Source organism: Dasypus novemcinctus, chromosome 30 (assembly GCF_030445035.2).
Source record: "Dasypus novemcinctus isolate mDasNov1 chromosome 30, mDasNov1.1.hap2, whole genome shotgun sequence".
Lineage (NCBI taxonomy): Eukaryota > Metazoa > Chordata > Mammalia > Cingulata > Dasypodidae > Dasypus > Dasypus novemcinctus.
In genome coordinates this window covers 10,194,877-10,207,034 of record NC_080702.1, presented here as the reverse complement: position 1 = coordinate 10,207,034, position 12,158 = coordinate 10,194,877, and positions in this window count along the sequence as shown.

Sequence of the window (12,158 nt, the reverse complement as noted above, 5' to 3'; positions counted from 1 at the left end):
AGAGACAATAAGAGACACAGCAGACCAGGGAGCTGAGGTTGTGCAAGAGTATGATTGCCTCTCTCCCACTCTGGAAGGTCCCAGGACCAGTTCCTGGTGCCACCTAAAGAGAAGACAAGCAGACACAGAAGAATACAGAGTGAATGGACACAGAGAGCAGACAAGGGGAGAGTGGGGGAAGAAATAAATAAATCTTTTGAAAAAATTGGAAAATCTAAAAATAACTAACCAAACCTAAGCCAGCCCTCTCTCTTTAAATGGAACACACACTTGCACTGTACATAGACCTCGGCATTCTTGATTGTGTTGCCAACACTGAATCCAATTAATAAAAGCCTTTTATCATTTTATACCCAATCCTTTTTACTCATTTATGTTACTTGTAGAACATTTGTACACATTTGAAACTGTTTTGTTGTTGTTGTTCTAAAGCACGTAATCATAGGGATAAGTTTTACTGAAAAGATAATGATTAGTCAATGTTTACACAACTCCAAAGCAACTTGTTATTTTAATGTAGAAATGTAACAGTTCATAAGTTGACCATTTATTTACATTTACATTTAAATTTCCTTGTCAGGGAAAACGGACTTGGCCCAGTGGTTAGGGCGTCCGTCTACCACATGGGAGGTCCGCGGTTCAAACCTTGGGCCTCCTTGACCCATGTGGAGCTGGCCCATGCGCAGTGCTGATGTGCGCAGGGAGTGCCCTGCCACGCAGGGGTGTCCCCCACATAGGGGAGCCCCACGCGCAAGGAGTGCGCCCCGTAAGGAGAGCCGCCCAGTGAGAAAGAAAGTGCAGCCTGCCCAGGAATGGCACTGCCCACGCTTCCCGTGCCGCTGATGACAACAGAAGCGGACAAAGAAACAAGACGCAGCAAATAGACACAGAGAACAGACAACTGGGGGAGGGGGAGAATTAAATAAATAAATAAATCTTTAAAAAAATAAAATAAAATAAATTAATTCCAGTAGTGGTATTGGGAGATAATTCTCCATGGGTCTCTTGTATTTCCTCATATCTTCTGAGCAAGGTACTGTTGCCTTTTATGCACAATCATCTCAGAAACATTTGTATAAGGAATAGAGTTGGGGAATAGAGCTAGTGATGCCCTCCTGAAGGACGGAAGTCATTCTTCCTACCTTTGGAAAAGAATCTGGTTCCCTAAATTCAGGATTTCTACCTTATAATGCAACCCAGTGTGTGTACAGACATCAATCTGGACCTGTCTATGTCACCCCCTTGTGTCTTCTGCTGGCATCCATGAAATTGCTACTGCCTAACTTGTTAGCTTGCCAATAGGGTAAAATCTCAGACCTTTCACAGATTGAATCTTGGCAATTAGTCTGGTCACTAATTTTCATAAATTAATTGAATCATTGGAGCTAACTCTAGTCTAAATCATGCCATATGATTTCAAAGGGCTCATCACCTCACTCATATTCACACAAGGAAAAATATTTAGGGCCATACAAACCTACAGAACTATTCAGAACATTCTGAGTGAATTGTTCATGATCAGGATAACATACTCTAGAGGTGATGTGCTTTAATGACTATGAACTCTAGTTTTTGATCAGACAGACCAGAAAATAAAGGTTCTCCCATTTATCAGCTGTGTGAACTTTGGAAAGTGCTTTACTTCCTTAAGCCTCAGTTTCCCCATCTATGAAATGGAGTGATTCTTTTTCTCTTATAATGCTGTTGTAAGCATTAAATCTAATATTTTAAAAGTATATTAGCAGGGAGAACCAGCAAGATGGCAGCGACTAAGGCACTTGTAGAGTCAGCTCCTGCTACAAGGCAGACAGTAAACACCCAGAGCTCTCTGGAGCTAGCTGAAGCACCTGTTTTGGGGTTCCAGGAGACCAGAAGAGCATCCTGCAATGTCCTTGGGGGAATGGAAGGAGGCAACTGCCCATCTGCAAAGAAGAATTGTAAGTAGAGGTTCCACGCCCTGGAGGCCAGTGCCCATCCTCCACTGGAGGCACAAGCTGCCTCAGGAGCTGTTCTGTGGCTGGAATTGAAAGATCCACTTCCCCAAAATGTGGGAGAAAGAGATGGTTGAGCACCAATTTCAGCTACTCATGAGTAAATTCAGCGGGCTATCATATAATCCTAAAGTTTGAGCCTGTCCAAGTCAGAAAGAGGCCAGGAGCTGCCATCTTAACTCCGTGCCTGGCATGAGGGGAAGCGGGGTGGACTGAACATCCCAGTGCTGGTGGGGACCGGCTTCTTCCCACCCAGGTCAGATTGCAGGTCTAGCCTAGGACCCATTGCCACCTCTGGCAGGGAGGAAGCTGCAGGGACCTGTGCCAGCCTCTTTGGGAAATTACCGCCCTAGCCACAGAAGCTGGTGACTGTCCTACTTTGGTGGCATGAGCCACCCCAGGGGGTATTCTGTGGCTGGAATTGGAAGCTCTATTTCCCAGTAAAAGGGTAGGAGGAGATGGTTGACTGCCAACTGTGGCTACTTATTAGTAGACTCAGCTGACTGAGACATAACCCTGGGAACAGCTGGGGTGTGAACCAGCCCAAGTCAGAGAGAGGCCAATAGAACCCATTCTGACTCTGCCACCATCATGAGGGGAAACTGGGCTGACTGAAACTCTCAGTGTCAGCAGGTACCAGTTTCTTTTACACAGATCAGCCTACAGCCCTAGCCTAGGCTTCAGCCCTACCTCTGGCAGGGAGGGGGCTGAGGAGCCCTGCACCAGCCTATACATGTAGCTGCAGGTAACTTTGGCTGGCATGGATTGAAAACTAGCAGTCTACCAGCAACTGTGATCATCTTGAACCCACACTGCAGATTGCTGCCCACACCTGCAGCTCCTTTCCTGCCCTAGGCATAGGAGAAAGGATGTGAAGCTTCATCAGTCTCTCTGGGCCACTACAGTCTAGGCCTGCACTTGGATTATTCCACATAACTTTGACTCTATACCTACCCCTGGCAAAGGAGAAAGTTGGAAGAAGCTTCACTGGTCCCTGGTGCAATGAGGGCAGCTTGAGCCCCCACAGCTTACAGCATCCACTACATGCTTGGCTCCTACTGCACAACCAGCAAGGGAGAAAGGATAGGAAGCCCTAAACTAAAGAGAAAAACTGCACCCAGAGAAAAATACTCTAGTAAGCCAGATGTGAAGACACCAACAAAAAATTATAATGCACACCAAGAAACAGGAAGATATGGCCCAGTTAAAGGAATAAGATAAGCCTCCAGATGACATAAAGGAGTTGGACAACTAATCATAGATGTTCTATTAAATGTCCTTAATAAATTCAATGAGATGGCTAAAGAGATTAACGATGTTAAGAAGACACTGGATGAGCACAAAGAATTTGAAAGCATACATAGGAAAATAGCAGATCTTATGGGAATGAAGGATGCAATAAATGAAATTAAGAAAACATTGGAATCATATGATAGCAGATTTGAGGAAGCAGAAGAAAAGATTGATGAGCTTGAAGAAACGGCCTCTGAAAGTGAACATACAAAAGAACAGATTGCGGTCACCCCTCGGGCTGAAGTGTGGTTTGCCGGCCTGGCAGGGGAGCGGCCGCGGTAGGCCTAATTCCGCTGCCCCCATAATAGGGTGGTTGGTCGGGCCCACCGCCACCCCTGAAGGAAGCTCGGCATGGGCGCAGAGTGCCCTCGGGTCTCCCCTTCTCGGCAGCCATGCTTCCGCGGCCGCCCCTCCTCCCAGATGGCGCCACCCGATGCCTTGTGGGGCGGCACCCTTCTTCTTCCTTCTCCCTGCACAGGCGCAGGGCAGAAAATTCCAGTCTGCCCTTTTCCCCTCCCCCGACAGCAGCAACAGCCAGGTGTGGGCGGGAAAAATCCAGCCCACCCTTTTCCCTTCCCCCGACAGCAGCAACAGCCAGGCGTGGGTGGGAAACTCAAGTCTGCCCTCCACCCCAGCAACAGCAGCCACCAATCCCTAAACCCTGCCCCTTCCCCCAGCAACAGCGACAGCCAATCCCTAACCACCACCCCTCCCCCGTCCAGTACTGCCCACTGACCTTTCGCCGGCAACCAATCAGAACAGGGCGTGTCTTCGACCAATCAGCCTTCCCCAGCCCCTATAAAACTGTTGCCTCTCCCTCAGTAAAGTGGACTTGCGTGTTTACCTTGTCTCCGCGGTAGTTCTTCTGCCGTGCGCCCTCCAGTCCTGAGAGCCCCCGACAAGGGCCTGGCCTCCCTTGTCCCCAGTTCGTCGCCTGCTTCTCCGGGCGACCCCTTCGTCGCCTGCTTCTCCGGGTGACCCCTTCGTCGCCGGCTTCGCCGGGCGACCCCATCAGCCGAACCGCGCAACCCCTGTGAGACCGATCCCTCGTCTGCTGCCGGACCGACCCCTCGTCCCAAGTGGGACCGACCCCTCGTCCCGAGCGGGACCAACCCCTCGTCCAGAGCTGGACCAACCCCTCGTCCGCAGCCAGACCCCACCTCTACCGACCGAGCAAGCTGCCGCAGCTGGCGCCCAACGTGGGGCAGAGCACCCCCACCGCCACCGACTGAGCAAGCCGCCGCAACAGATGAAGAAAGGAATGGAAAAAATTGAACAGGGTCTCAGGGAACTAAATGACAGCAAACAGCATGCAAACATACCTGCCATGGTGCCCCAGAAGGAGATGGGAAAAGGGGCAGAAGGAATATTTGAAGAAATAATGGTAGAAAATTTCCTAACCTATTGAACGACATAGATATCCTTTTCCAAGAAGCACAATGTATTCCAGTCTGAAAAAAATCTGAATAGACCAACTCCAAGACACATACTCATCAGAATGTCAAATGCCAAAAACAGAGAGAATTCTGAGAACAGCAAGAGAAAAGCAATGCATAACATGTAAGGGATATGCAATAAGATTAAGTGCTGATTTCTCACCAGAAACCATGGAGGCAAGAAGACAGTAGTTTGATATACCAACATCTAGAAATGATGATTATATCAATAAAGGTAACTAAACATGTCAAAAGAGTGGTGAAAATAAAATATGACAGATAAAACTCAAATAGTCAGGAATAAACTTAACCAATGATGTAAAGCACTTGTATTCAGAAAACTGCAACTCAGTGTTAAAACAAATCAAAAAAACCCTAAGTCAATGGAAGAACACTCCATGCTCATGCATTGGAAGACTAAATATCATCAGGTTGTCAATTCTACTCAAATTGATATGAAGATTTAATGCAATCCCAATAAAAATTCCACAAGCATTAAAGAAAAAATGGAAAACAGGATCATTACATTTATTTGGAAGGGTAAAGAATCCTGAATAGCCAAAAACATCATAAAAAGGAAAAGTGAACCCTCATCTCCAGACTTTAAATCATAATACCTACCTGTAGTGGTAAAAACAGGAGGGTAGTGGCCTAAAGACAGACACAATAGACCAATGGATCCTAATTTATGGTTGAGAGACAGACCAGGTATGGTCAAGTGATTATTGACTAGCCTGTCAAACTCACACAGCTCAGGCAGAACAATTCATTCAATAAATGGTGCTGAAAGAATTGGAAATCCATAGCTGAAAGAAGGAAAGAGGACCCCTATCCCACCCCTTATCCAAAAATTAACTCAAAATGGATTTAAAAAGCTAAAAATAAAAGCAATACCCATAAAACTTCTAGAAGAAATGATTGGAAAATATCTTCAAGACCTCATGATAGGTGGTGGATTTTTAAAGGAGATGAGGAGGTCTGAGTGGACTAATGTTTAATGTATGTAGAAGTTTTAATTAATTAGCTTTGCTGTAAAAGTGTGGAAATGTATAGAGTGGATAGTAACACACAGTGAGTAACAGCTAGTTTATAAATGGGGATGTGACTGAAAATGGTAGCCTAGTTATGTAAATACCAATTGACAGAAAGCTAGAGAATAATATAGGAACTGGATAGCACAGTAAACCAAGAGGTGGATGAGAATTGTGGTTGATGGTACAGATGCAAGAGTGTCCTTTGTTAGCCAGAGCAAATGTATATCCCTACTGAAGGATGTTGGGAATGTCAAGAAGCATGGGAAAAATAGAACTGGAGTGACCTATGGACTGTGGTTAGTAGTAATAATATAATATTCTTGCATCTATGCAAAGATGTACTGTGTTGATACTGAGGCAGTATGGAAAATGTGAGCCAAATGTACACTATGGACATGGTAACAATCTGATGATATTATTGTATCTGTAGCAAATGACATGCCACATTGCGGTGTGTTGATGGAGGGGTGTTGTTTGGGAATTCTGCACATGTACACGATTGTTTTATAAGTTTACAACTTCTGTCATAAAAAATGTATTTAAAAAATAAAATAGGACAGGGTGGGGGAAAAACACACCAAGTGTAAGATAAGGACTATGATAGTAGTAACACTTTAACAATATTCTTTTATTTATTTATTTTTAAAGATTTATTTATTTATTTATCCCCCCGGCCCCCCCCCCCCGGTTGTCTGTTCTCTATTTGCTGCGTTTTGTTTTTTTGTCTGCTTCTGTTGTCGTCAGTGGCACGGGAAGTGTGGGTGGCACCATTCCTGGGCAGGCTGCATCCTCTTTCCCGCTGGGTGGCTCTCCTTATAGGGTGCATTCCCTGCACGTGGGGCTCCCGTATGCGGGGGCACCCCTGCATGGCAGGGCACTCCTTGTGCGCATCAGCACTGCACATGGGCCAGCTCCACACGGGTCAAGGAGGCCCGGGGCTCAAACCGCGGACCTCCCATGTGGTAGATGGACGTCCTAACCACTGGGCCAAGTCCGTTTCCCAATATTCTTTTATAATTTGTAACAAATATCTCATACAAAGCAAGGTGTTGGTGGAAGGTTAATATACGGGATCCCTGTATGATGGTATGCATGTCTGCCTTGTAAATCCACAACTTTTACAATACGTTAATTGTTTATGTATGTTCATATATAAATGATATAAAAATAATAATAGGATTGTTGGGGAAAATACTTTGTTTAGTAGTAATATTTTGACAATGCTTTTTAATCATTAGTTAAAAAGGTTTAACAAGAAGGCAAGTTATTGGTGGTAGGGTGAGTTATGAGAGTCCTGTATGATGTTATGCATGTTTATTTTGTAAGTTCACAACTATTATAATCACTTATTGTTTATATATGAATGATATACTTTAATAAACTTTTAAAAGTATATTGGCAGGAAGTTTCATTGAAAAATTCACGTAGTAGGATAACTTATTGACAAAATATTTTTTGTTACTGTAGACCCAAAAGAAATGAGAGTGTTAAACATTTTCCTTTTCCTTTACTTCTTCCTCCCAAGTTTCAGGAGGATGTTCACGCCTTTATTATTCCAAGATTCTAAATTTTCTGTATCTCTAGAAGGTATTTTTAAAATTATTTTAAATGGCACAGAGTAAAAACCCTAACAGATCTATAAGCCCATGATGAGAGAATATATAATTCAGAATCAAAGCAGAAAGTATTGAGGGATCCATTCCAGATGTGCTGGATTTCCTGGTATTGATATTGTGAATGGAGAGACATGAGCTAGATCAAGGTCATGGCCTTGAGGCAGTTGAACATTGGAAGGGTACAAGCTTGGAGGTGACAATGAGGATTAGACTCTGTAGTTTTGGCATCTCAGTGGAAGCCCATCTGGCAGGTTTGTCCTTTGGTAAATGCAGCACCAGTGGGGTAGCCTAGCCTTAAATGACCAATTGGGCATGGGCAAAAAGCAGTTGCCAAAGTGTCCAATGGGGAGTAAAAGTCAATGTCCTTCCAATTATTATGCACAGCACAAAGGAAAAGAAGGATTTTCCAGGTATTGAAATCCTAGCCAACTTTGGAAGTGGGGCTATTGAGTTTGATTTACTGTGATTTGGAAACATGTTAAACATTGTGTTTTCTTTATGAAGGTCACCATAGAATAATCTAAATCTCTTTAGTAACATGCCTGGCAAATAGAATGAGCTCAATAAATTGGAGTCATTATTTTATTATTATTATTATTGTAGCCAACACAGGCCATTCTTGTTTAAAATTTTCAACTCTGTGACACTATTTTCTTTCTAAAATCCTGGACTTACAATGTTCTAAGAGGTCATCAAGACCAACTTCTTATTCAAGGTAGCAAGTATATTTACACCTTCTCTGACAGATGGCTTTGTACTCTCTGCTGGAATATGTTGAGTGACAGGGACTTCACAGTTTTTAGTTAAGTTTTCTTTATGAAATTCCTATTCTATTCACCTGCTTTTACTTTCAATTTTGAATGATTTTCATAAGAGAAAAACACTAAATTCCCAGATAAAGATAATTTTCATGGCTATACCTTGCTCTATATTTACAAAATATCTACATAACAAGAAATAAAGTATATAGGGATGATAACATTTTCTAACACATTAAATGATTTATATATTGAATCCAATATGTAGGCTTATCTGTTCTCGCTATTAATGTTATATACCAGGAAGTTGGGATTCTCTCTAAATGTAATTTTGTAGGCAGTAAGAAAGCCCTAAAAAATTATGCAACAGAACAGAAGATCATTGTATCTTAGAGGTCATGTATATATATATATATATATATGTATATATATATACATACATATATATATATATATATATTTTTTTTTTTTTTTAGGTACCGAGGCTGGGGATTGAACCCAGGACCTCATAAGTGGGAAGCCAGCATTCAAACACTAAACTACATCAGCTCCCCCGAGTTGGTTTTTCATTTGTTTGTTTGTTTGTTTTGTTGTTAGGAGGTCCTGGGGACCATGAACCCAGGACCTCTTATGTGGATGCAGGTGCTCAACAGATAGAACCACATCTGTTCCCCTTAGAGGCCATCTCTGATGCAAGTTTATACAAATCTCAACAATAATTGAGGATAAACAGTAATACAAGAGAAGGAAGTCAAAAGAGGAAGAAAAGCATCTAATTCAAAGCTTCTAAATTAGTTCCCCAAAAGTGTTCTGACTTGAATCTAAATCAAACTGAACTGGGTTCAAGACTCTCATGAAAACACACAGGCATGCTAACAAAGTAACATGGAGTACAAAGGCCAATCCCCTAGAGATCTTGGTGACAGATCCTCTCTACCCTATGAATAAGTGGTGAAATAAACCAAGTTTAAACCTGATGGAAGCAGAAATAATTTGAATTACATTAACCTAATTCACACAGGCTCTGCTGAAACATGGGAAGTCATTCTATTGGAGAACATCTTAAATTTTAGGCAGCACATTTTCTGTACAATGGACCCGGGTTATTAAAAGTGCTAACTAATCTTATCATCCACCTAGTGTTAACCAAACTGTAAAATCCTTTATAGTATTTTCCCACAGAAAATTTTCAAGAAAGTCAACTAAATTTATTTTAATTCACAAACATTTAATGTCACTGAGGCATTATGGGGAATGTAAAGATGAGTAAAATTTGGACCCCCATGCTTTCAAGGAGCTTTATTAAGGTAGAATGGCTTCAGACACAGAAACAAAAACCCTACACTAGAAGGCAGAATGTGGTAATAAGGACCATTAGGAAAGAAACTATAGGCTCCTCCTGGGTAAAGCCTTGGTCTCATCCACCACTGTATTTATTCCCTGTTGCAAGAATAAGGTCCAGCAGATCTGTTGAATGAATAATTAAAAGACTAGAGAAAAGAAAGATGGAGCAATGCTAAGCACAAAATGAGAAACCGAGGACATGTCTCTTGGTATAACTGAGGGGGAAATCATAAAGAAAGGATTTGAGGTGGGTTTTCAAAGAATGGGGAAGATTTTGGCAGGCAGTTATTGAGGGAAAGGATATTAAAGAAACAATTCAGAAAAAGCAAATTCATAAATATGGTAAGGAAAAAAGTTAAATTCCGTAAAGAGCAGGGAGAATCTTTGCAAAATTTTAAGTTTAGCTAGAATGGTACATCTGGGAGCCAGGGTGGAAGGATTTTACCTGGCAGAGGATCCAAGTAGTAAACATTCATTTTGTTCTTGGCTTTATTTTTATCCGACCAGCATCCACTGAACTTATCTGATAACTGCTCTCTGACATATTTGAGAATACTATTCCTTTCCTACATTTGCTTCACTTTTTGAAGCTTAGCTTATGTTCAGTATAAAGTCATAAGAAAATGAACTTTTAAACACGTATAATATGTAATTACTAACCAAATCAAGATTTCTAGAATCTTAGAAGACTTCCTTGTGCCTTCTTCCAATACTTCATAAAAGGAGATTATTCTCACATTATTCACCATCTATTAGTTTTGCCTATTTTAAAAGACCATAAAAAAATCATATAATCACAGCTTAACTTCTGTAGCTCAACATTATGTCTATGAATTTCATCCATATCATTACATGTAACCATAGTACATTCTTTTTAAATTGTTGTGTAGTATTCCATTGTATAAATACAATTTATTTATCCATTCCACAGTTGGTGAATATTTTGGTTGTTTTCATCTTGATAAAATCAGAGAACTCTGGATTATTGTTGGGCATAAAATCTCCACACGTAGAGTAACCATATGTTCCATATTTCCTGTTTCCACTCTACACCTATATTTCTGCCATAATTATAATAGTGCCTTTCTGCTCTTAAAAATGTCCTAGTTTGCATAATAAATCATATGGTAACCCTACTTATAGAGAGCTGAAGAACAGATGATACAGATAACAAGTATTTTTTTTTTCTGAAATGAAACACCAGTATAGCCATCACTTATTCTCGTAGTAGTTGACTGGATCTATATAGGAGAAATTAATTAGAAGAGCCTACAAGAATTCCATGCACTGGGTAGAAATATTAAGTAATCCATTATTACAATGGCAGTGATTTATTAGAGAATAATTTTAGAACTCCATTATATAGATTTCTTAAATTACCTTCATTTTAGGATAGTGTGAGAAAAAATCAAAATTACAGGTAAAGCTACAGAACAATTTCTTTTCTAAAACAGTGTTTTGAGGAGTTTTGTGGGAGGACTCAATGTTAAATTTCATCTCTCTGAGGCCTATTCATATCACATACACCTACCACAATGCCAAAAGAACAGAATCCACATCAGGACATTTTACTGAAACCCATTACCAACATCACCTGTTTATCTTTTTTCCTGCCATTATAAAACTCAATTTATTTTGAGATATCTTATGACTGGACTTCATTTGGTCATTTTTCTTTTATTCAATGCATAAATAATACTGTTTTAAATTATTGATTACATTATTTATTTGATATGACCAAGACTTTTAAATAAAAGGATTTTCCCCAAACTTAATTCCATCTCCATCTCTCCTCTAGGCACTAATTTAATCAATGATTTCCATATGCATTATGCATTTCATTCATCACCAATGAACTGCACATTGAAATACCTGTTTTTAATTTCTTCTTGAATATATTATATATTCTAGACCCCAAACGTAAGTGTTGATTTTTACTGTTATATAGAAGGATCACAGATGTAATTTGTTTCCATTAAAACCGTGTTACTAAGGATTACCTTTCAATCAGTTTGTTAAATTTAGCCCATATACACGAGAAGGCATGAAAAATTGGCAAATGGTAAGATCTTGATGGTCTTATTTAACAAGGTGTTAGTGTGGATTCATAGCAAAGGTATCAAATGGATTTGGGACCTCAAAGGGGTGTCTGAAGAGACCATAGATAAAAGCAGGAAGATTAGCTGGACAGAAAATTATGAATGATGTCTACTTAACTGTCTTCCTGTGAAAGGAAAGTGAATTTGGAAATGCCTTTTAAACGAGTAATGGAGAGGAAAAGATGCTTTACTAATTCAAATAACATATTATTGAAAACGTAGCTCACTAAATATGCAGAAGTTAGGTAGGGAAGGCATTGGCAACATTTGCAAAAATAATAACAACGAAAGTTGTGCTTTCTTCTTGTTAGGGAGGTTGTCTCTTGAAATGATATATACTCTAAATGACGAATTTACCTTTAGTATCATTATTGTATACTACAATATTTACTGGGAAGCAAATCTGGCTCAATGGATAGAGCATTCACCAACCACATGGGAGGTCCAAGGTTCAAACCCAGGGCCTCCTGACCCGTGGGGTGAGCTGGCCCACATGCAGTGCTGATGTGCACAAGGAGTGCGGCACCATATAGGGGTGTCCCCCACATAGGGGAGCCTCGCATGCAAGGAGGCACCCCGTAAGGAGA